General features: G+C 42.5%; 1 protein-coding gene across 11 annotated transcripts in view; it reads left to right on the top strand.

Moving 5' to 3' along the window:
- Positions 1-447: 447 nt before the first annotated feature.
- The window catches only part of map2 (microtubule-associated protein 2), a 78,213-nt gene continuing 53,688 nt past the window's right edge, over positions 448-24,972 (top strand). For 5 of the 11 annotated variants that reach the window (XM_018726533.2, XM_018726532.2, XM_018726534.2 and 2 more), the window contains exons 1-2: positions 449-602; positions 23,088-23,149. The gene's annotated coding sequence lies outside the window, so the exon portion shown is untranslated. Of the gene's footprint in view, positions 603-22,835; positions 22,914-23,087; positions 23,150-24,972 lie in introns of those variants that run through there. The other 6 variants (XM_018726531.2, XM_018726536.2, XM_018726538.2 and 3 more) reach the window with 5 other exon arrangements.

Raw genomic sequence — 24,972 nt, 5'->3', positions numbered from 1 at the left:
CTTCAAATATTTTTCTGCATTGTCTCTGCTGTGGAAGCCTTGTTTTAATTAAGTTTAATTGGTGTCCTGATGTATTTTTTTTTTTAAGTTTTCCATGCTAATATGTGTAAGTTACTAGGGTGGAGTTTTAAGTGCGTTTATTTATAGTATTTGGTTGCCCGCCGTCTGCAAGATTTTTTGGCATTTCATGGGCTCCCTCAGCTCCTGTCGGTGTTTTTGGGCACGGTCTGGGCAGTCTCTCGTGTGCAGTGCGCGCGCGCCCCGCTTTACGTGCAATATATAATAAAGGAGCATTTAGATACGTGGTATTATCTGAGTTGCATATTGTTTCCATATTCCTGGGTGAGACGAGATATTTGAAAATAAGATAAATGGTTGTCCACAGTTAGCATGGCTAGATGATGTCAAAGTCCGAAATATTAACGGTAACATGTCTAGATGTGCAGATGTCTCGCTTTTCCCAAGAAAGACACGACAGCTAGTGCCCCTTTATTTCGGTATTTACGGTACGATGATGCTGGGGGATGAGAACTCTGAATATTCCTTTACTTATCACTTCACTCCAGGAGGCAGCGCTGAAACGGATCGGTTCGCCCGAGCAGGTAGGAAAAGTTCGCAGCATGTTTAAATGAACAAAGAAAAAAAAATGTGGTTTGTTATTTTAAATAGTTGCTTCATCTTCAGAATCAAATGTTGAGTATTCTGCATTAGAGCGAATTTCCAAAGCTGTGCTAATCCGTATCCGAGGCTGTACGGCGCGTTCCCGAACACAGCAGACACTATTTGCATTTGCACAAACTGCGGTGCGTATTTACCGAAAGTGCACCCAATTTGAATTTCCACAATAGATAATAGTCATACCGATATTATTTACATTTATTCCTTTAGCAGACGTTTTCTCCGAAGCGACGTACAAGACGTGCGTTACATTACAGAAAGAGACACTGATCTATAATATATAATAAGATCAAGATATAGAATATGTATGTAAATTCAAATTGTCTCCCTCTGTGTCTGCATTGGGTCTGAGGTGGCCGAGAACTGCATCAGTCCATGAAGGGCTGTACCTACCGGCATCTATTTGTTTGCGTAATTTCATAAATAATCCTTTAGCGACGTTTTTTTTTTTTTTTTTTTTTTTTTTTTTGATATTTCAACGGTTATGGTACGTTATGACTTCGTGGCAGGCTTTCTCTGGATTGTGGCCGCGTGCGGTGGGGCTCGTGCCGGGCCGGCTGCGGCGCCCCATTGTTCAGGTCCAGCGGGGATTGGTGCTGAAACGCGCGCGCCGCTCACCGCCCTTCTCGCGCCGCGGTAGATCACACTCTTTACTCAGGCAGTTTTTTTACGTCTGTCTGTCTGTCTAAATCTGTTTCCAGATAAGTCCACTTCGATTTTTTTAGTCTTTCTACATTCAGACAGCAGATTTTTTTTTTTTTTTCTTTTGTCTTATCAAAGGCACTGCCTGAAGACCAGGCAGAATCGGTGCGGTCGCTACTAACAGTGGCTGAGGTTTTTTACTCGGCTCTGGGTTTCACCGAGAGGCTCTTGTGAAGAAGCCTTGCTGGAAAAGAGAAGAGAGAAAAGGGAATATATGGGGGGGGAAGGTGCAGAGATCATGTCACCACCCAAAGGCTGCGGTGGCTCTGCTCCACATCGCCTCAAAATCCTGGAGTTCCCGTCTGAAATAAAACACAGGTTATTTATCATCACCTCGTTGTGAGATACATGATCTTTTAAATAGTTTCATTCCTAGTGATTATCACAAGCTCTAGACTTTTTGGAATGTATGCTCTGTAGACCTCATTTACCTGAAGGACACCACTTGGTGTGCGTGCGTGCGAGCGAGCGAGCTCCTGAATCTGACATTTGGTGCTCTTTATTATAGTCTCACCCATTCCTTTCCTGCCGATACATCTGACCAGACGTACAAGCATGCGAATGGAACAGATGACGTTCAACGAAACTGGTCATCGCTGATTTTATGTGTTTCGATGCCTGGTGCGGAGGATGTCATGAAGTCTTACAGCTGTTACATGAAAGGAATTACATTTATGGTAGAGAAAAGGTGTAAATGGGTCAACTTTGACCAGGACACAGTGGAGGTGTAATGAATGAATCGCATCCAGGATGATAGGCTCATGTGCGATTGTGTCCCTGAGCTTCCTTGAGCGCAGCTTTCCTGCATGAATATTGCAGCAGAGGGCAGGCAGGGGCACAGTTAGTCTACCTAACCCTGTTTGTGGGGTGCTGCGCTGTGCTGTATACACCAACAGCTCAAATGACAGCTCAAAGGGCGGGTGCGACAGGTTTGCCGAGGACCTCAGATGATCCGCTACGCTTGCCCATTCCTATGCAGGGAGGGCACTGCTGGAGGCTGCGCTTAAAGACAAGCTGCCATTTACACATTGATGTCTAAATGGAAGCTGCGGCCATGCATAAAGCATGTTTTGGCAGTGTCATCAATAACAAAAGGCACTTGGAAAACATTAAATGCCAGCTGTGTGTTTGGGGTAACCTCGCACTTGGTTGAAAACGCATACATACACACACGCACACACAGAGCAAGGAGGGTGGTCCAAGAGGCAGAAAGGATCCCAGCTGGAGACTGCGATCACATCCTGGGGTCTCCATAGCTCTAAAACTACAGTTAGGGGCCACCTCCATACCTATAACCTCTTTGGAAGGCTTGCCAAAAGAAAGCCTTTCCTGTTGTCAAACCACCTGGAGTTTGCTGGTCACTGACATTTTCATGTCCAGTAGTGAGATGATACAAAACATAGCTTTTTGATAGCAACAAATGCCATAGAAGAAATACCCCCTGTAAAGTATGGAGTGGATCTCTGAAATGGAACTATGGACTCCATCAGTACCAGAAGATTTTAGGTCAAAATCTGGCTGCGTCTGCAAGGAGGCTGAAACTAGGTTGTGATTTAATCTTCCACCGGGACAGTGATCCAAAGAATACCTCCAAATTCAGGAAAAGATGACAGAATCCAGCTTTTGCAGTGGCTATCCTTGTCCCCTGACTTGAACCTCATTAAAAGCCTTTGGGCTAATTAAAGAGGGCAGTCCACAAATGAGGACCAAGCATTCTTAAGGATCTGGCAACATTTTGAAGGAATGATTTCAAATCCCTTGCTATGTGTTCTTCTACCTCATCAAGCACATTAGGAGAAGTGTCAGTGCTGTTATCTTGGCAAAGGGAAGGTGAACAAATTACTGCAGGGTGCCATTAATTGTGACATGCATCTTTTTCAGAATTAAAAAAATGCTTTTTTTTTTTTTTCTTCCTCTGAGTATTTTTTCATAATGAAACAGTATAATTTTGTCTTATTCCTGAGTATAGAATATATTTCATAAATATTACAGTGAACTTTATCAACCTTTTTTGCTGCTCTTTGCCAAAGTTGTCAACAATTCTGGAGGGCATTATACTGTATACAGTCATGTAGTCATCTAATCCGAATGGGTTGCAAGAATTCAACTTTACAAGCAGTTTAATTTAATTCCCCAGATTTAGCTTATGAGGAATTCCTTTGCATTTACAAGGACAGAATTTGAATTTATTTGGAGAGACACTAGTATATCAGCAGAGGTGATCTTACGTAATCACAAGGAATGTAACTGGAACTGATTTGTATCACAAAAGCTGTACCCTGGTTGAAGTTAATGGAATCATATCAGTTTTTGTAGATTTTTTTTTTTGTGGAATATTAAACATATCATACCACGTCTCTTCAGCATGGTCTCAACCACAAAAGTATTCATTGTCTTTTTTTGTCTAGTCAGGACATGGGGCAGTTTATACACAGATGTTATACAGAACTGAGGTGTGTGTGTGTGTGTGTGTGTGTGTGTGTCCAACAAGGCACTGCTCTCTGTTTGTGCGTGTGTGCGTGTGTGCGTCTGTGTGTGTGTACTGGGCCTTTGTCCTTCTCCCTGAGACATATCCAGGCTGTAAATTGGGGTCATTGCTTACACTGTTGCTCCATTTATTAGTGCTTTTATGACTTTGAGGCTCCTTATGCCGTCTGATGTGAGCTGCTGAGCTGCTAACAGACAATTTTACTGAAAGCAACAAACATGTCAGGAAGCTTTGTACTATTGAAGTGTGTGTTTAATATGTTCTCTTTAACTTCTGCATGACAGTTCTTTTTGTACAGCTATTCTTCACACACAACACACAGTTGTCTTCAGTCTATGAGTTAACTTCATTCTATGAAATACCTTGTTAGACAGTTTCCTATGGTGTGGGAGCTGAATTACCATTATTTCGTATGAAAAAATTGGTTTCTGGGCAAAAAATATGTCACCTAAATTTCATTTATATGCAAAATATGTTATTTTTTTTGGATGACATTTATAGCAACATTTTTTAAAATAAGTTTTCTAGCAAGATCTTTTATTGTTAGTTTATTTAGCTGATCCTTTTCTTCCTCGAAGTTAGAATATATACATGATAATCCAACCTTACAATGTGAGGTTTGTATCTGAAGGTTTTTACAATTAGTTATCCCTGCTACTACACAAGTTTTCTTAACATGAATTAACTCATATGTAATTGGTAAATAGGGAAGCAATGTCAGTATAATGTAACATTTATGTTGACTTATACTCTGCTTCATCCCCAACATGTTTACATTTTGTGTCACTGAGTAAACAAGCTGGTTGCAAAGTAATACAGCAGCCTCTGGCAGAATAAAGACGGCAATACTTGTGACAATGATAGTGCCATTGAGTTGATCACAACTCAAGATTTGCTATGGCTTTCTTTTATGTATATTTTGAGGGGATCCAAACACAGAGAGAGACTTACAAACCTCATATACCCTGAACTGGATTTGAACCCCACCTCCACCATGCAGAGTAGGTAAGACAGTGTTGCACTGGGTAAAATCAGCTACATCATTAACTACAACAGCAGGGATATTGTACTCATGAATCTGATTGGTAGGTACCTGACACAGGTTTTATGAGCTTGCAGCCTGAGGGAGGAACTCTGTCGGCTACAGCTTCCAGCTCTTCTCCAGAATGTAAAGGTGTGGTGCGCTGGTATTTACATGGCAATAAAAGGGGAATACTAATATTTGTAGAGACTCCAGGATTACTGGCTTCTCCAGCTGTCTTTCACAGCCAGCCCCATCTGCAACATTTTGTATGTTTATGCTTGGTAATGATTCTATGGAAGTCAGTGAGTCTTCAGGTCATCTTCAAGAGATCAGTTCTGTGAAACTGTGAGTGATAGTGAGTAGCAGTGTGTATCTGCTTGGTCATACTGCTGTATCACAGTACTGGTGGATTAAGGCAGTGCCGAACTCATTCACTCCTTTTATTAATAAAACAGAACAAATTAATCTTTCACTTGTGATGGTTGAAGGTTTCTTGGCCCTGATGCTGAATCATGGTGCTAAGGTAGAGTAGTATCTGTCTTTCTCTCAACATGTCAAAGCCACATCCTGGTCCTGCGTAACATCCACAGGATCTGCCCCTATCGCACAACAAACTCTACACAACTCTTGGTCCAGGCCATGGTGATATCCTGCCTGAACTACTGCAACTCTCTCCTGTCTGGTCTTCCGGCTTCTGCATTAAACCTCTCCAGCTGATCCAGAACGCTGTTGCACAAGTTGCGTTTAACCTGCTGAAGTGTTCCCATCTGTCACCCCTTTGCCCAGATCAATTTCAAGACTGGTTACAGCCTATAAACCCATCAGTGGATCTTCTCCCCAATATCTACAAATCCTGATTGCTGGCTACACCCCAACCAGACTACTACACTCCTCTACCTCTGCCCCCTTGGTGGTCCCATGGACAGAAGGTCCAAAATAAAAAACACAAAGGTTTTTGGTTCTGGCTCCAATGTGGTGGAATGACCTCCCCCTATCGCTCAGAACTGCTGAATCTCTCCCTACATTTAAGAAAGGTCTTAAAGCTCACCTCTTCCGGACTCACTTCCATGGTCTCTTAAGTGTATGTTAATGTGTAATTGTTTATGCTCAATATCCTTTTGATTATAACTGTTGAATAACAGTTAAACCTTTATGCTGCTACTCATGTGATGTAATTGTTACAATTTTAGGGTTAGAAATGGTCAATTAATGGATAAACCTTTATGCGGCTACTCGTGTGATGTACATTGGTTCATATGGTAGAACGTAACCAATTAACTGTGACACGTATCTGTATCCAAGGCTCTCATTTTGTTGATGTAATGCACTTGTATTTTACTGTGAGATGTATGTCGCTTTGGAGTAAGGCATCTGTTAAATGAATAAATGTAAATGTAGGGCTTTAGTACAACAATACAGTATGTCTGAAAAGTGGTGACACTGCCGGTAAGAAAAGGCGTGCTGCTTCTGTAAGCAGGACATGGGGTTAATTGATGGACACTCCCCACTGCCTGCCCTTGCTGGGCCTTAATAGAAAAATGATGACCAGCTGCTGTCAATGGAGAAGAATCCTGAAGGATGTAAAAGCAGCTGGTCTGAGGACTTCAGGGATAACCTTGGGCTGAAATGTTAAGGAGCATGGCTGTCATTTTCCTGGTTTTCTTTGGAGAAAAGAATCAGCCTGCCTTACAATGGGCCACAGTACTGTCAAAACAGAAATAGAAATTATAGTTTAATGGCACAGTTGGTAGCATAGTGGTTAGAGCAACTTCCTTTGAAACCAAAAGTTGCAGGTTTGAATTCCACCTTCAAGTGTAGTAACCTTGAGCAAGGTACTTACTTTGAACTGCTCTAAAAAAAAAAATTACCAAGCTGTATAAATAGGTGAAAAATAAGTTGCTGTGTAGAGAAAGTGTTAGATGAATGTAGTCCTTGTTTTAGATGTTAACCTAATTATTACTCTTTGTCCCTGTTTTACATATTGTTTGTAGTAAGGGTAAACATACAAACAGATCATGTTTTAAACTCGGCGTGCTATATATTTTATGTCAGTTGGATGGAAAAGCTACATGAAAATCACTGCTCGACATGTTTTATTAGTTCTTGTCACTAAGTCACGGGCTGTGTCACTGTGGCAGGCATCATACTGGGCCGGCGGTAGCGTAGGACTCCTTAGCTTCTGTAAATGCTCTTAGCTCACCCAAAATAGACTTCCTCGGGGATGCTTTCCAGATGTGACCACCAAACATCGGTAGGTTCCCTTTCCTTTTTGCTTCCACTTACAGAACTATAATATATTTCTCTTGGGCCACTAAGAGCTGTGCTATAGTAGTTTGCATTGCAATAAAAATGTATTCTTTCCTTCACTCTGTCGTCGTTGGATCGGACCATTTTGTCTTGCCATCATTCAGTTCAGTTGACTTACTTCTGGTGAAAGGCCGGTATATCGCAAAGGCTTGTGCCATTAAACCAGAGACATCAAATCATTTTTCCTCCGAGGACATAGAAGTGACCTGAAATGCCTGCTGCTGATGTCTGGCTTGGTTTCCCGGGAATCTCACTGTGCTTGAGTAGCTGCTGTCACTGAGACTATGTGCACTGGGCACAAAGAAAGAGCAGGGGAACCAGCCTTCAGGGCCACATCATGTCATTAAGCCTGCAATGAGCCTTTTCGTTCTAGGACACTGACTCAATGATAAGGGCCCAACTTTTAACTTATTGTTCAAAGTCTTCAGTGGTCCTTTTCATTCTGTTGTGATTAATAAATGTACAGTGCATTTCTCATTCTGCCTCTAATGCATAGCCTTTATTTTCAAGGACCAACATACTGAGAAATTGTGAAGTGAAATTGTTACCATACTCTAATTTTAATACCATGATATCTTGTGGCGAGTGTGGTCATAATGTACATAATCGCTATTGATCGTGGGCCTCTTTCTTTGTGAGATTAATCTTTCACCACACGTGAATCAAAGTGTATACATCTTTAGCAATTTTAAAAACTACTGTCCTGACAACACGCTGGATGCTAGTTTTTTCCATTTAAATTTTAGTTAGCATGTTATGTTATGTTACATATGTTATGATTGTGTGCATTTTTTCTGAGTACTCCAATTCCCAGACTTTTGACTTTCCAACGACATGTTTCAGGTGAACTGCTAATTCTGAATTCTGCTTAGTGTTTGCTACTGAGTGATGGCTCTGAGATGGTCTGGTGAGTCCTGCATCATTCCCTGTTCTTCATGATATGAGCTCCAGTCCACTGTGACCCTGAATTGGACGGCTTGTTAACGTCTTGTAGTGGTCGTCTGTATACCTTCTTAAATGGATGAGTATTTACTGTGATTCACGAGGTTAGGATCAATGTAGGTGAAACTGGCATCTTTTTAGTTCGTCCTCATGGCATTGTAGAGAAATACGGGACTGGAATGTCAGCCACCCAGAAGCATTTATGAGAGACTGAATTCAATTTATTTTTATAGCGCGCTCTTCTCACGCAGTGACACGGAGCGCTTTAACACAGGCATAAGGCAAGAAAAACAGATACAAACAAAGACGACAGTCGACTAATGGCCACCATAATAAAGTACTTTTATAGAGCTATAAGTATGCCTATTGGCCACCGGGGAAAGGAGCAAAAACTCCCAACTGAAGGTTGAGGGAGAAAAAAACCTCTGGGAGTCCACGGGCCAGTGGTTGCCCACCCCTCTTGGGCATTCTAGAAAGTAACAATTGTAAGCCAGTGTAACAAATAATAATTATAATGTTGCTAAATGGCATCTTGAATCCCCAGTTCAGCATGGAACATCTCGTCCATCATGGCAGTTGGAAATCATTCCCTGTCAGCATGAGATTTGTCTGTCACCACTGGCTGGCCTCCTCAGGTCTTATGTAGCGAGGTAGTGCTCAACAAGAAGAAAGAACAGAGTTAGTAATTTGTTACTTAATTTATTATGCATTTTTATAAAAGTGGTAAACAACCAAGGCAGGTGGAATTACATTTTGAGGTGGAATGCCTGAGTGAACATGTAAGTCTTTAGTTGGGATTTGAAAACAGAAACAGACGGGGCACAGTTTAGGTGCTCTATAACTAAAGGCATGACCTCCTACTGAGGTCTTATTGATCACAGGTACTTTAAGGTAACCTGCATCTAACGAAAGGAGATATCGTCCTTAGGTACGTAGGTCAAAAAAGGTTGAAGCCTGAAATTTGGATTTGTGTGCTTAAATGAAGATGCAGATACTGTATTCTCTTGGATACCCTGTTCTTAAAAGAGTCTAAAAGCTGTTTTTTTCCTGGTTCTTGTATGTTGTATGTGAGTGTTCAAACCAGGCTGTTGCGCACTGGCATGAAAATTTGCTGGGACCTTTAGGGAGAAGAAATGAGTGTTGAATGCTGCTCTTTTCATTGGCTTTTATTAAGGAAAGGCTGAGAGTGAATAATGCTTCAGACTCACCTTCTTCCAAAGTCTTAGTGGATGTCAAGCATGGCTTCTGGGGAATGGTTTTTGTTGAAAGTGAGGGTATCAGTCTCTGTATAGTGGAAATTGCAGGTTTGCTTCACCCTGGGCATCTTTAATCTCTACAAATTTCTTGTGACTTTTTAATTTGCAAGTGAACAGGGTGGTATTTGGTTGTCTGCTCAACTGAGAAAAACCTTCTAGACTCCTCGAAAACCTATGTTGCCTCTTGATTTCTAGGTCTGAGTACATGGACAAAGGTGCAGTGCAATTTATTACAGTTCTCAACCCCACTCTCATAAACCTTCTCTCAACTTTCAACCTCTAAAAAATAAGCAAGGAAAGGTGTCATTTGAGTGACTTTTTCAACCAGTCACAGTCCACCACACAAATTACACAAACATTTAATTTTTTTATTGATGTCATTTTGCATTTCCACTCCAAAATTACAGTGATGAAAAATTAATCAATGAATTTTAAAAATTAATACAGCAAATGCACAAAGAAAAAAATCTGTGTCTGTGGTAGGATTGGTTTGGCACACGTGTGAGTAGTACAGGTGTATGACATGTGCAAAGGTTATGAACTGGTTCTGGAAGATCCCACGTTGTAAGGAGCAAAGAGAAACCTGATGATGTTTGCACCCACAGATGGATTCCATTCATTTTTAATTGTGGCACGTTTTGTAAATGTACGTTTTGATTTACATTTATTCAGCCTTTATTCATTCATATTAAAGTGGAGTGAATAACAGACTGTTAAACAGTCAACTCTGTGAGACAGCTGTTGTAAAGGACAGTGCATCCACAACTTTAAGATACATGTGTGTAGATCTAGTTTTCTGTCACAAATGCATTAAAATCATTTGTACAGCTGACTTTAAGTAATAATGCAAACTTTTTGATTTAAGTGATCAGTGCAATGGAATAAATTAGAAAGGTGTGCCTGGTGCTGGATACATCACATGGCAATGTCTTTAAACGCTGAACAATAAGGCAAATACTTGTTCATAGGATATGGGTGGTACGCTCCTTACATGTTTTTATAGCAGTCTTATATTCTGTTTTTTTTCCCAAAAAAAGTCAAAAGTGGCCTGTAGTTCCACTTAAGCAGGGCTGAAAACTCAATAAAAACTTTGTTAGCTCAATAAATATGAGATGAGAATGTAAGACTGGTTCTTTCTTTATTTGCATGTAGAGTACATTGTACCGCCTAAGTTCACACTCTGATAAAGTGATGATGAGCAATTGGGCCCTTTAGCTCGGTGGTCTTGTGCTACGGCTAGCGCAGACCTCAAGCGACACCTCAGGTCCTGGCCTTGCTCTGTCTCACCAGGTGTTTATCTAGTGCAAGGATTGGTTTCACTTTTATTTTAGCATTCATACAAAACAAATTACTGATCTGCTCTTGCTGTTTCTTATCATATCTGTCAATGTCACACTATATAACCATTACATTGTCTTAAATTGAGGTGTGTAACCTTAATATTCAGCTTAGTTTATTTTTGGATGGATGCGTCTACACTTTTGCATTTTCAGCAAGTAGTATAATGCAGTGCTCATTTCAAATGGATAGGTTTAATTACTGCTTTCCCCTTTGTAGGAAATGAAGGCGTTTAGAATGATAATGAGCTTGACCCTCCAGGCCTGTACGTGCGGCAGGAGCCAGTGAAAGCATTTTCCTTTGATCGTCTGTGAGTAATTTTGCCTCCATGAATTTGTGAGAAATCTTAAGGAGAATGGACTGCATGGCTCTTCATTGCCCTTCTGGATGTCTCCACACCAGTCCTGTTCTTGAAGGGTCGGTGCGTTCTTCACGTTAGCCATTGAAATGCTAATTTCATGCCATCTGCTCCTGATTGCCCTGCTTCGTTCTGGCTATTGCAAGAGCCTGTTTCTCCTTGCTCAGATCGGCTGTTGCGGACTTGATTCCCCAGTGCTTTGTCCTGAGTCGTGGACCTGCTTTGTGGAGCATGTAAAACCTGCTACCTCCTGTGTCCATAGCAACAGGCCCTTTCTCCAATCACAGATGAACAATGTTTCTATGGATAGCATTAGGACACGCTCTGCAAAACGAAGTCAAATATCTCACTTGCCAGAGCATGGTACAAATGAGGCAAAATAGTGTTCCTGATGTTGACTAAGAAGGTCACTCTTCTTTCATAGTTAATGTTAATCATCATTAAGGAGGGTGGGAAATGAGAAATAAAAAAGAAAAAAAAAAATTATGCCAGTTCTGTTAAGGATATGAGTACCCATGTTAATATTCTGAAAGTATGACAGTTGCTCAAGTTTCCAGAGCTTCTTTTTTCTTTCCCTTATTATTTCAAGTTCCAGCACAAGTGCTGACATTGGTTTTTTGTTAACAATGATCAGTAGCCAACAAAGAATGTTCATATTAAGGTAGTACATATCAGATAAATTATTGCTGTTGCTTTCTAGTGATAGTGATGAACATTTTTCAATTTATAGTTTCAGATGTTAACTAGAAAATTCACTGTACCAAACATGAACCTGTACAGAAAAGATGTTTCTGAGTTTGATATAAATACATGTGTTCATAGCACTAAACGAAATATTATCAATTAATCTGAACAAATGCTACTATTCTCCTTCACTAATCATAAGGACCTGATAAAAATATCCCTGGCTTCTCTAAAAGTGACACATTTTAAAACAGTAGTAAATGTAACTATTGAGGGAATACAGGGCTGGCAATATACAAAACGTAGATACATTTCTCAGGGCGTCAATATGCTTGGCCACGAAAAACAAAAACCTTCCCCCTTCACATTTCTTGGAATGAATTCTTCTGTGATTGGCTGCTAGTGCTTTTCACAAAGAAATGAATTTGGGTCGCCATGGAGACAGACCCTCTTGATGTGACCATGGAAACATAGTTCTTGCTTCCTCTCAGCATTCCACCCACAGCACTCATCATCAGCAGGCCTGCTACATAGGCAGCAGTGTCAGTGGTATTGTGACTGCTTCACTCAGGTGCGGTACAAAAGCGTATCAAAAGTGTATAAAGAAGCCAGGCTTGTTCGATCATAAGCTTGGTTTTGGATCATAAGTGCAAAATAATTTTTTGAACATGAGATGTTAATGAGGGGGGTGTGGTGGTGCAGTGGCGCAGTGGGTTGGACTGGGTCCTGCTTTCTGGTGGGTTTGGGGTTCAAGTCCTGCTTGGGGTGCCTTGTGATGGACTGGCGTCCTGTCCTGGGTGTGTCCCCTCCCCTCTAGCCTGTGCCCTATGTTGCTGGGTTAGCTTCCGGCTCCCCTCAACCACGTATGGGACAAGCTGTTTCAGACAATGTGAGACAATGTTAGTGAGTTGGAAGGTATTACTGGTTTTGAAATCTATAACTGAAGCATTTAGAGGAAAAAAACATGAAGTGTAACCAACCCATTAAAACTGGAATCTTGTGAAAAATGTCAGATCACATGAGTACATTAATGATAAAATTTCATAAATACATAAATTATCAACAATTTCTTTTTCCTTTGTAAACAAAACTGACACATTTCTTACTTATTTCTTTCTTTATGAATAGAATTATCATACCTTCTAACCAAGCCTTCTTTTGGCCTGCTATCTAATATGGAAAGAATATCTTTTATATTTGAACATATGCAAATTAATAATACACTTAGGGACTATTGGAAAAGTCTCTCTCCTTTCAAAAGATATGGTAATGAAATTAGCTGTACTTTTTTTACATTTAAATTTATTCATGTAGCAGGTGCTGTTCACCAAAGCAATGTACATTTCTGAGAACAATACAAAAAGTGCATTACACCAACAGGAGAGATTTGAATGCAAGCACATGATTCTTGAGTGCAGTCAATTTGTTATATATCACAGTATAAACCAGTACAAATTACATGAGTAGCTGCATGTAGGGTTTTATTTTTAATTATTAAATAGATAATATGGTACACATTTATTGAAAACATAGGAGATCAGGAGAGAAGTGAGTGTGAAAGAGGTGAGATTTGAAACCCTTCTTGAATGTTGAGAGATTCAGCAGAATGAAAGCTGGAGGTTATGCCACCACATCGGAGATAGAACTGAAAACCTCCATGCTTTGGATTTTGGACCTCTTGTGCACAGGACAACCAAGCAGGCAATGGTGGTGGAGGAGCGTAGTTATCTGTTTGGGGCCTAGTGAGTGCTCAGGTCTTGCAGAAGCTTGCAAGTGGAGATGTGTGTGGAAAAGTCTGTACCTCCAGCAGGAAAAAAAGAGGTAGTGTTGGGTATCATTAGCATAGTAGTGATAAGAAAATCCATGAGAGGTGAGGACAGCACTGAGGGCAGAGGTGTAGATGGAGAAGTGTTGGCGGCTCAGCAGCGATCCCTGTGGAACACCAGTTGAGAAAGTCAAAAGGGATGACCAGGAATCACACCAGACCAATGGGTAAGATGTACCTAATAGGTAGGACTTAGTGCTGTTCCTTTGATGCTAAACTGTCCAAGAGGGGAGAGTAGAATCTGGCAGCTGACAGTGTCCAATGCTCCAAATAGATTGAAGAGGATGAGCGCTGAGGAAAGGGAGGCCACTCTAGCCAACTGGAGAGCATCTGGTACTGCAAGGGGGCAGTTTCAGATGAATGTCCAACTAATAACCATTGAGGAGATCATTGTGGACGAGAAGATAGCTGGTTACAAGTTGTATGTTCCAGAGTTTGACAGAAACGGGAGAAGGGAGACTAAGTAGGAGTAGACAACTGTCTGGATGCAGCAATTCTGAGGAAACAAGGGCTCATTTCAAATTTCAATTCAGTTCAATTCAATTTATTTTTATAGAGCGCTCTTCTCAGGCGGTGATACAGAGCGCTTTAACACAGGCACAACACAAGAAAAACAGATACAAACAAAGACGACAGTCGACTAATGGCTACCATAATAAAGTACTTTTATAGAGCTCTAAGTATGCCTACTGGCTACCGGGGAAAGGAACAAAAACTCCCAACTGAAGGTTGAGGGAGGAAAAAAAAACCTCTGGGGGTCCACAAGCCAGTGGTTTCCCACCCCTGGGCATTCTAAATTAAGTAACAGTTGTAAGCCAGTTTAACAGCTAATAATGATATTGTTGCTAAATGATATCTTGGATCCCCAGCTCAGCATGGACCCTTTGGACCCTTTACTGAGGTGTACGAACTGTTCTGGTCCTGAGGTAATGGAGTGTGGATCCTTTCTCACGGGCAGTAAACAGAGTTTATAAGAAAACAGCTAGAGTAGCAGAAGAGGGAAGGAGGCACATCCAGATGCTCTAGTAGGACACTTGACGCTTGATGGCAGAGGCTAGAAGACCAAAGAGGAGGGAGTTGCAGTAGGTCAGGAGAGATATCACCATTGCCTGAACCAGGCACTGGGTAGAGTGCAAAGTTCCCTCTACTTTTAAAGAAGCTGAGGTGCAATAAATTATTTTGCGCAAGAATTTCGGCGATACTTGAAATATGTCTGCCATAACAAAATTACATAAATAAGAATGAAAAATGAATAATTGAAAACAAAGCAAAGACAGAAACCCTCCAGCAGTAGAAAAGATGAAAGAAAATGTTATGTAGGAATGGATTGTATGAGCAAAGAAGGGATAAATCATCCATAGTCTTTTGTTTTCAGACTCATGCTTACTGAGAAGCAAGCAGTCACTATGTGGTCCTGCTATGTGAGAGCAGGAAGTCAAGAGATTTCATCTTTTTTGAGAAGCGCTGAAATGAAGAGAATAAGTTTTGATGGGAAACCCAGCATGTATGGAGCTGGTAGATGCTGAGAACCTGCTGGTGATAGAATTGACTTTGTATAGAACAAGGTGAACTCCTCAGCATTATGAGAGGAGGAAGAGGATGACAGAGCAGGGAAGAACAAGTGATGAAAAGTTGTTGGGTTTTTTGACTATAGTTTGTTCTGGAAGGAAGTAGTTTTTGCTGAGAAATCAGTACTGAGTCAAAGGACACAAGGAGCTTCTTATAAACCGTTAAGTCTGTTAGACTTTCAGATTTCTGCCATTTTTGTTCAGAAGTGTGGAGTTTGGTTCTGTTGGCATGCCTGTCTCACTTGGAACAAGGGACACGTTCTCTCGGAGTTGGGGGTCTCCCATGTCCATCCGTCGAGTGCCCTGTAAATTGAATCCAGTTCATCATTATGACCATATACCCAAAATTGGGCCATTAAAAATGCATAACAGTTTTTTGCCTATTTTTTCCAACAAAAGTTAAACAGATCCAAAGTGACCCACATAAGGTTGAAATTGTGCAAAATATAATTCCAGCATACATTCTTTCCAGAGATCCAGCAGTCATTGCAGGAGGGAGTTGATGAATACTGAACTGTGTCACAGTGACCCATTTGTGAAGTGCAGCCCACCAACACACTGTAATGCTGCTGGAAAATATCTGCTTTTGTTTTGTGAACTTCCTAATTAGGAAAATAGAATTCCTAAGGGTATTCCATGTAGTATTTGTCCACTTGTGTTGGCAGTTCATCCATCCATCCAATTTCACCATTTTCCGAGCAGGGTCACAGTGACACGGAACCTACCTCGGAATCATTAGGCACAAAGGCAGGAGGGGTTCACCTCAGATGGTACACCAGTCCATCACAGGGTAACCAGACACACACATTATGGGCAATTTAAAGTTCCCAGTTCCCCTTAAACTGCATGTTTTTGGACCGTGGGAGGACATTAGAGGAGCTGGTGGAAACCCACACGGACGTAGGAGAACATGCAAACACAGACTGAGCGGGGATCATACCCATGTTCTCGTGCACCATCCAGCTTCTGGGAGGCAGCAGCCCTACTTGCTGTGCCACCATTCTGTCTGTATTGGCAGTAAGGTGCACATGTTCCCTCTTATTATTGAATGTGTACAATACATAAATAGCTGTAAAAGCAGAATTCTAATCGTTGACGTCAAGTGATTCTACAGCGTCAGTACTATGTACTGTTGTTGCTGAATGTAAAATATTGTAGAATAAAGCTGCCTTTCACAATTAAAATGAAGTCCCACTTATAATCCAAAAAAAATGCGATACAAGTGGGATTCTTGACTAGTTGTTGGCTGTCAACATGTCAACAAGGGCTGCTTTCTGTTATTTTTGGCCACATGGAAGGCATTACAGTCCCTTCTCTGTTATTGCACATGTGCTAAGAGGGTAAAAAGTAGTTGGGGTTCTGTGCCAGTTTTGGAGCCTAAAGACTATGGATGGTTTCCTTGTTTTCAGACTCACGATTACCAAGAAGCAACCAGTCACTACAGCAGGATGGGAAAGAAATTGTGTGAAAGGCACTACTGAAAATGAGGAACAGTAAGGCACAGCAGTCTTCCTGGAGGGCTGAGCTCTACAGCACTCTCTGTTATATAACAGGACTTGCATTTTTCAGTGCTGACCTAGAGATGCATTTGGTAGGATCAGTGTCAAAGATACACATGGAGGTCAGGAGAGCATGTAACCCCTTTCCCTGTTTGTGGGCAATCTTTCAGTGTTTGCCTTTGCTGCCTTTGGACCCACATGTCACAGGTTTGAATCCCACCTCTGGCTGTAGTAAAAAAAAAAAAAAGACCCTGCCGTTTCAATGGGTAAATAATCGTACGTAGATGAACGTTGTAAGCTGATTTAGAGAAAAAGCATCAGGTAAAAGAATAAATGCTGGGATCATTTTTTGCCCCGTTATAGTTGAACAATGAATAAGAACTGGCCAATTCTGTCCCAGCGTTTGTCACTTAAATAAAGTCAATAGACGGAGAAGTTTCTGTTCCTACCGATAAACTTCCCAATTCACCAATTAGCTGTTACAAGGCAGGATGCTCTTTCCCTGAACTGTAAATGAACTAGTTAATACAAACTTAGCATCTTAGCTAGCAAACTAGATACCAAAACTAGTCTCAGAGAGAAGAAACTATAAAGAGAATAGCGTTTCATAAATTGAATTGAATGAAGTTTGTTGCACACTAAATGTTCAAGTTTCTTGTGTGTACATAGTATAGAGACTCACACACGCTGTCTGAACCCCTTGTCCCACACGGGGTCGTGGGGAGCCGGAGCCTAACCCGGCAACACAGGGTGTAAGGCTGGGGGGGGGGGACACCCAGGATGGGATGCCAGTCTGTCACAGGGCACCCCAAGCGGGACTCAAACCCTCAAATCTGTGCCCCTACTCTTTCCTGCTGCATCTGTGCTCTCTTCCCAGTCTCCAGCCCGCTGTCTGCTGTTCGGACGTGTTTAATGCCGAGGGCCTCACTGACATGTGCAGGGGTATGGGGATGCCAGGAATGACCCACAAACTAGCCATTCAGGAGCGAGCAGAGGGACTGTTTCAGGGAAGAGAGCCCCCCTCTGTTGTACTGAAGGCTCCAGTGAACAGCTAGTAAAGCACATTATTCTCTGATCAGTCACACTATTCACAGTGGCGACACTGTTCAACACGGGGTTCTGAAAACATTTCCCGCTCAGCGGCTCCACATTCCGACCTTACGTGTATGCGACAGGGCTGATGCGCTTTCCTTCACTTACGTCACAGAGACATTCATTGATTTAAAAGATATTCTAATAGGTCTTTTAGTTTTTCAGGTCTTAGGAATGGTTTTTCACCCGAACTGAAAAAGCGATATTTCCGTATTTACGAAAATAACGCATATTCCAGGAATTTTTTACATAAATTCGGATTTCCGTAAATCGAATTGACGTAAGTAGAGGGGTGTCTGTATGCTTCTGGCCAGTCACACGTAGTGTTCATAGAGGACAGTTAGCACAAAAAGGATATAGGACCGATTCCATCATGTGTCTCACTCTAGGTGTCATGTAAGCTCTATGACCTCATCACACAATTAGAATAAAATGTCCAGTTCTGCTGTGGTTAATAGTTTTTGTCTGGGTGACTCACAGACCCTCAAATCTGGTTAGCAGGTGATCTTCGATGGTTCAGGCAATAGAAAAAGTAAAAGTCTGCAGATGTGGTAATCTTAAGATGCCACCGCGCAGGGCACGTGAAGGAGTGACGAGCAGATGCATGTACTGTTAAGGAGCCATTACAGAAACACACTTGGAAAGGGCAAAAGACTAAGATGGAAATGTACCCGACTCTTACGAAGCAACACGAAATATTTGGGCTAAATGCGCTAGGATTCACGGAATGGAAAAGACTGCCAGCATTAAGTGTCTAAAAGGGTGCTATACAGAAAATTTAAATAGCATTGGGTGTGTGTTAGAATGGGGCCGTAACGAAGACCACATCGTTCCTTCAAAAACATCCCGGGCGTGTCGCGGTCAAACGGGGGAGCTTCGCAGACCAGGAAATGGCCGGCAGTAAATGCCAAGAAGCACTGGCGTAGTGTAGAAAAGAAAATGAATTATTTTTGGGTGCAGTAAGGGTGCCACATTCTCCCTTTAAACATACTCAGTTGCAGTTGCCATGGCAGTATGTAGCTCTGGTGTTTTCTCAGCCACTTCTTCCTATGTGTGGTTCAGCTAGAGAGCTTTCGTCTCTATTCCAGACAGGATCACGCTCTCGCTACCTGCCTCCCTCTTTCCTTCGTGCAAAGGGCTGTAAGGATGATTGAAAGTAATGTTTCCTAGCTAACAGTGGTTCACACCTAACCCCTATGCAAAAAATTAACTTGTTTAAACCGAGTCCGTAGGATTTATAGGAAATCAAGCGTAACATTAGAATATTATCTCATTTTAGCATTGTGTCGCTCAGTAGAAAGTCAATTAAATGAGTAAAAGTACGAATGACAGAAAACTGGACTGGTGAGACCGATTAGAGCTTGTCTGTTTTTGGGGACACGGCTGATGCCTGGGATCGAAGAACGGAGTCGTATCAAGTGAAAGTTGACAAATTGGAAAACAGGCTTTGCCGCGAAAAGGAGAGAATGAAGGGCCTACCTGACAAAGCTGAGAATACCTTGCATGGTTTCTGCACAGCGTAATGCCTTCCTGGTTTGATCTCCAGTAATTCTTGTCTGATTGAGGTTAATTTTGCCTGCAGATACCCTGCTGGTGTAAGTGGCCCGAAAGGTCCCTCACTGGTTGGATTTCTGCTCTTCGCCGATAAAGAACACTGATAAAGAAGAGGAATTGCTGAAATTAAGAGATGCTATTATTTTGCAATGCACCAGTTTGCAGTTTGGCATCTTATAAAGATAACATGAATTCAGCAGTGTGTCTGAGGCTCGATTTGTCTGCTGGGCTTTTTCAGGCGGACGTGCCTCTTTGAGAGCCTGACATCTGCGAGGGCTTTATTGGCCACCTTGGAGAACCGAGGAGTCTCACAGGAGTTTGAGAATTTCACTTTTGTTTTAAGGTACTTTACAGAGATGTATAATTCATGTATACTTGTATTTTGTTCAAGGTCAGTTTTTTGAGCACTGATGCAGCTGGTGACAATGACCAGGCAAAGCAGGTCAGGGGCATCGCTTCAAAAGTAGCATGCCGCCGTGTTAATAAATAGCAATGTTTATTTTAATCTTGATTCCTGACAAGACCCATTGGGCAGGAATGGTTTCATGGCCTCTGAATCCAACATATAACAATTCAAAGTATATGTGCCCCAATGAGGACTCCCTACGTTTCATGTCTTACATGTGTGCTTTTATCCGGTCTGTACTGGAAAGATGTTGGATCCCTTGCTGATGATTTGAATTGCAATACATTCTCATCAAAACCAAAATGCTCCACCCCAGTTTAGAATATGAAGTGACTTTGGTGTGGTATATTTGGAGAGAACCTCACCCCACAATTAGAGATTATAGATTTCAATGTAACCCTCACAAATCCAATTGCAGAATAGGCCTTGATCTCTAATAACTTTATTCATATACTGCCATCTCTCACATAATGTGTCATGACCATGGAAAATAATACTTCAGATGACCACAAAGGGCACCACCGCAGGTCAACTCAGCTCCATCGGCGCACCTGACCTCAAGTTAATTCCAAGCCTCATAAAACGGGTGAAAAGGTACCATCAGGTTGCAGATTATTGATCAGCCTTCTGTTGCCACATCTTCGATTAGTTTTGCCTAGTTTTCGCTGTTCACGTGTGCCTGACTTTCATAAGTCCTATTCCCAATGTGTTTACGTAAATTATCTGATCATGCTTGTAACATGGTACTACTCTAATGGTGCCTCCACCAGCTTTAGTGGTATTGAGCCATAGCCAGTGTGAAATTTAGCCACAGCATAACCAGGTCTCCCTTGTTCTCGCTCTCTTCTGGGGTCTAGAGTGTCACCGCACCAGTATATGCTGTAAGTATCCTGGTACCTCAAGGATTCTTCCATTCTGTAGTGTCGTGTCAGTACCTACATTGTTTGAGGAGGAAGAATGTTTAATTAAACGTTCAACGGCAGTGCTTCCTCTCTATACTAAGCAGAGAGGCTCAAATCTGAAGTGGCCAATCCTTCCTGAATTCTTTTGTTTTGTGAGCCGCATCCCTTCAGCATACCTCCGCCGCTGTGCAACAGTGCCTTTTCTCTAGATGACCCTCAGGATCTTCCAGAGTCTATGCAGGAGCATTGACAGTAATTTTAGACCTTATAGTGGACTCACACTCATGTTTGGGTCTGAGCTAACTTTGGGCTTCCTAATACCTCCTTGTACCTCCTTCCAAGTAGGTTTTATCGCGGCCTTCCATTTCGCCAGTTCTATGTCTCTGGTACCACCACTTTGTTTTTGATTTCCTCCTGGGAGCCAACGAGCTTCCCACGGTGTTTCTGCCTTGGTAGCCATCTTGTGAAACGAGCGATCTGCTAAGAAAAGCTGCCTCCTTTCTGGCCAGGTCTCTTTTTTTTTTTTTTTTTTAACTTATGCTTCTCTGCTGTTCAGAGAGGCATCGTTTCCTTCCTTAGAATACCTCAGCTGCGGCAGCGTGACTCTTTCATGCTCATTTGTGAACTCTAGCTGTAATACCCAGTCCTGGCTTTACGACCTGGGTCTTCTGTGCTCTGTTCTCCAAGTCGAACCTCTCTGCTGCTAAACCGTTGATAGTCGTCGTCACAATCCGAAGCCTCTTGTCAACATTACACTTGACAGCTGTTTCAAGCATCTTATCTACATCTTCATAAAACGAGCACCGGTCCATAATTTCTTGTTATCCTAAGGCCACATTGCAGTGCCGTCAGAAAGCATTCCGCCCCCTGCACTTTCTCCACACTTTACGTTTGTCGACTTATTTCAGAATGGACTGAATTTATCGTTTGCCACCAGCTAACATTTAGGAACCCATAATGAGAAAGGGAAAAGACATTTTTATATTTTCTTGCAAATGTATCAAAAATAAGAATCAAGCCATTTATAGAAGTATTCAGAAAATATGATTTGGTTTTGATTATTATTGCAACTCTATTTATAGTATTGTAATATTATTTAGTATTAAATAGTATTTACATAATTTACATTTATTCAACTGCGGTTTAGTAGATGCTGTGCGCTAGGTTGCTCTGCCTTGCTCTACCTAGAGCGCATGAATAACGTCCGCTTATTTAGGAAAATTTTTCAGTTAACATAAACTGCCTGGCACTTCATCAGTTTGACACCTGTTATTTTAATAATATCAGCCCAACAGAACATTTGTTAGTTGCTCATGAAATTGGTCTGTCTTACTCTTGGCTTAGCTTTAGTCTGAAATCATTTTCCCAGATCCTTTTTTGAGACCAAATACTAAAATCATGACAGAGGTACAGTGTTTGCCGTTTGAGCTAAATGTTAGTTGACACGAAGGTTCATCTCCCAGTCGCCAGTAAGCAGGATACAAATGTGAATACAGGCAGTTAAATAGCAGCTTCCATGTTAATATGCCGGATGCATGCTAATGTGGTCTGTGAGGTGGATTATTATTATTTCTATTATTATTAGTATTAATAATAATAATAATAATAATAATATTTCAATCGCTCTGATGAGCAATAGCAGTGTGTCTCCCTTTGAAAGTTACGTGGATGGTCATGCTGTTGTCAGCCACACATTGACCGAGCAGCGATGCCTTCACAGTCTCACCTGCGTATGGGGTATCTCGTATTTTCTTAAAATGTGTGCATGTTTGCATTGCAGTAGAGCGTGTGCAGTGGGAAAGGGGTTCACCTGCTCTCGCTAAGGTTGCAGACAGAGTAACGAACCGCCGTCTCGTCTGTAAGTGACGCCTGCTGATGCCTCCCGCTAATCTCAGAGCCTCTCAGTAGTAGACCCATTAACAGAGCTGTCAAGATGACACTCTTACTGCTCTTGATGGGAGGTAGAAAGAAAGGACCATGAAGATCTTATCTCATTAACATTTTTCCTGGAAAACTGTGCAGCGCTGAGAACAGCTTTGGCTTCTAGAAATTTCCCTGCGCAGATACGCACACGGGATTTCTCCTCCTTGCTCGCCCTGCTTTCGCTCCCTTTTTCCATTGAATTCTCTCCTAGAGGGCGGTGTGCGCTGTGCACGTCTCATTATTTTGCCACCCACTGCCCCCCACGCACGGACACACACCCCCCCCCCGCCACGAAAGCCTGCACCAGACTCTGACTGCTGAGTGGCTGGCGGCTGGCGGCTGGCAGGCAGCATGAGCAAGAAGGAGGGTGAGCCTTTCGTTTTGCTCCAGTAGCAGGACAGCTGTGCACCGTCACTGAGCGTGCTCGGCGGGTGCCAGTGACCCCCCCCCCCCCCCCGCCCCCCCCCATTCCTGCCCAGGGTGGGCAGCCACTTTACTGTCCAGTCATGCTCAGCCGCCCCCTCTACCTCTCTCTCTGCAGGTTCTGTAATCGACTCTCTGTGCTCCGAAAGCAAAGACCGGACTCCTGTTTTCCGTCTCTAGGTAGGACTCCTTTTCAGCTCCTCTCTGCATCCCTGCGTGGCTTCTGCATGCGTCGCCTCATCTGCGTGCTCATGTCCTTCTTTCTTGTAGCCTTTCAGCCTTGTTGTCTTTATGCTGCTCACCCTAGCAGATCAGCCAAGCTCTTTTGCTTCACCTTTCCTGCTGTCACTGACCTCATTCCTCTCTCTGGTTTTTCCCATGTGTCATTGTGTCTGCCAGGCTTCTCTTTGTTCTTGGGCTGAACTGAGAAAGGAGCACATCATGTGCAGGAGTCTCTCTGGATTTCAGTAAAATAATTATGTTTTGCGTTTCATACCTTTTGCTCATGAACCTGTTGGTTCATGGGTGTGTCACACATGCCGTCGTGGTTGATGATGTATGACTCTCAGTGCCCTCTATTTGCCATGTGCACAAGGTTGATGGGGTGTGTCTAGACATCATTGATTACTTCAACTGCACACTTACTTGCTGTCCATCAAAGCTACTGGTGCTGGCAAAAACGCATGTTACATGTGTACGTTGCCAACGTCTCAATTTTTGGGAATGCGGAACTGACGAACAGGCATAGGTTTTGAACATGATTCATCACTTTTATCCCTTATTTTGCAAAGAATAACTATATTGGCAATTCGGGGCGGGCTGGTGCTCTACCCAGCCCTGTTGGAGTATTCGCGTGCTTTCCAGTGGAATGACAGAACCAAGGCATGGATTGTGTGAACGCCAACCTAGTCTGTCATGAAAGACTATTAATTTAACAGTCAAGGGTTTCATTAGGGAGGAAGTCATTCTGTTCTGTGCCATACCAACCCTGTACTTTCTGGCATCACAGCAGTTCGCACACTACTAGTTAATGGCTTTTGTGCAAGTTCCTGCTCAATGCTTCCAAGGCATCCTGTTTCATGCCTTTCTTTAAAGTCTGATATCCTGCAAATGTTAAAAATGGTAATCTGTGTGTTCAGATTCAAGTTATACCACTGGGTGACATGGTGGTGTTCAGATACTTGTCTGAAATGTCACAGAACACTGGAGATCCGAATCCACCTCAGTCTGTGTGGGGTTTCTATGTTCTCCCCTTGGTTTTCCTAAAGATGCTCTGGTTTCTTTCCACAGTCCAAGAACATGCAGTTAAGGTGAACTGGATGCTCTAAATTGCCTGTGGTGTGTGTGTGTGTGTGTGTGTGTGTGTGTGTGTGTGTGTGTGTGTGTGTGGCTACCCTGTGATTGACTGGTGTCCTGTCCAGGGTCTACCCACTAGGCCCATCGTTCAGGATGGGAATTCTAGTTGATCCACCTTTGGTTAGTAATTCCCGCATAGGTTACAGACTGCTGTAACCCTGACCGGGACAAACAGTTAATCAAAGTGAATTCACTGGCAATAAATTTGTGACAGCTGGGTTTACAACAAAGCAGGGCGTGGTGGCACAGCGGGTTCGGCCAGTGCCTGCTGTGTGGTGGGTCTGGGGTTTGAGCCCTGCTTGGGGTACCTTGCGGCAGACTGGTGTCTTGTCCAGGGTGTGTCCCCTCCCCCTTTGGCCTTGTGCCCTGCGTTGCTGGGTGAGGCTCCGGCTGGCCACGACCCTGCTTGAGACAAGCAGTTGTTGACGATGGGTTAGGTTTATTTCAATTTAGGACAGCAGTATAGGTGTAATGGAGCTGGATTTGTAGCCAAGAGGTGTCCATTCCCTGAAGGTACTGCTGTTGTCTTCATGGGTGGTGACCGTTTTCAGTAAATACCAAGTCGTACAAAAGGTTAGCAATGCAAAATCATGCACTGTGAAAGTGGCATTGCTAAGCAGATGAATAATGTAATGATCTTTTTTGGC

This window comes from Scleropages formosus, chromosome 24, assembly GCF_900964775.1.
Source record: "Scleropages formosus chromosome 24, fSclFor1.1, whole genome shotgun sequence".
Taxonomy (NCBI): Eukaryota; Metazoa; Chordata; class Actinopteri; order Osteoglossiformes; family Osteoglossidae; genus Scleropages; species Scleropages formosus.
This window is presented reverse-complemented; position numbering and strand designations above follow the sequence as displayed.